The sequence below is a fragment of the Lupinus angustifolius genome, chromosome LG06, assembly GCF_001865875.1.
Source record: "Lupinus angustifolius cultivar Tanjil chromosome LG06, LupAngTanjil_v1.0, whole genome shotgun sequence".
NCBI classification, from domain to species: Eukaryota; Viridiplantae; Streptophyta; class Magnoliopsida; order Fabales; family Fabaceae; genus Lupinus; species Lupinus angustifolius.
The window spans coordinates 30,011,285-30,012,031 of record NC_032014.1 but is presented as its reverse complement, the minus strand read 5'-3'; positions in this window follow the sequence as shown (position 1 = coordinate 30,012,031).

The window sequence follows — 747 nt, the reverse complement described above, 5'->3', positions numbered from 1 at the left end:
ATTTGATTTGGATCCCTTTACATATTCCTGTAGAGAGAATTTTATGGCCATCCCCGAGCTTGATGTTCCTTGCTGTCATAGGTGTAATTTGAAGCCCTAATGCCACGGTGATTGCTGGAGAGATGAAATTGTGGCTAGCTCCACTATCAATCAACACCATCACTTTGATACCTGCTACCTGACCCTCAAGTTTCATGGTATGACATTCTCCCAAGCTACCCATCACGCCAATCACCTTGCATTATGCTTCAACTTCCTCATCTTCGTCATTCTCATGTGCTTCGAGTGCAATAATCTCACCATCATCCTCAACACCTTCTCCTTCATCCAGAATGAGCAACCGAAGAGAGCGTTCTGGACATTTGTGTTGGGTTGGATGATACTTTCCCCCACACTTGAAGCAAAGCCCCTTTGCCCTCCTTTCCATCACTTCTTCATAAGATAAGCTCTTGGTACCCTTCCATCTCTCCACTGCATTGTTTCGTCATTCTGATTCTCCTTTTCTCGCCGTCGACATCATAGAAGGAGAAGAAGAGTGATTCAGATTCGTAGAACCCGTTCTGGAACCCACAAAAGATGTCGGGTTACTCCAACCCGGTTGAGCAAAACGGGTTTTTTGATTGGGAGCCCCTCCCCCACTTCTATTAAACAAATTGGGCCCATTCCACTCATTTCGGCCCAGTATTTTTTTATGCCAAGGCTCCTTTCTTCATCATCATCTTCCTCCCTTAACTCACCTTCTATGTC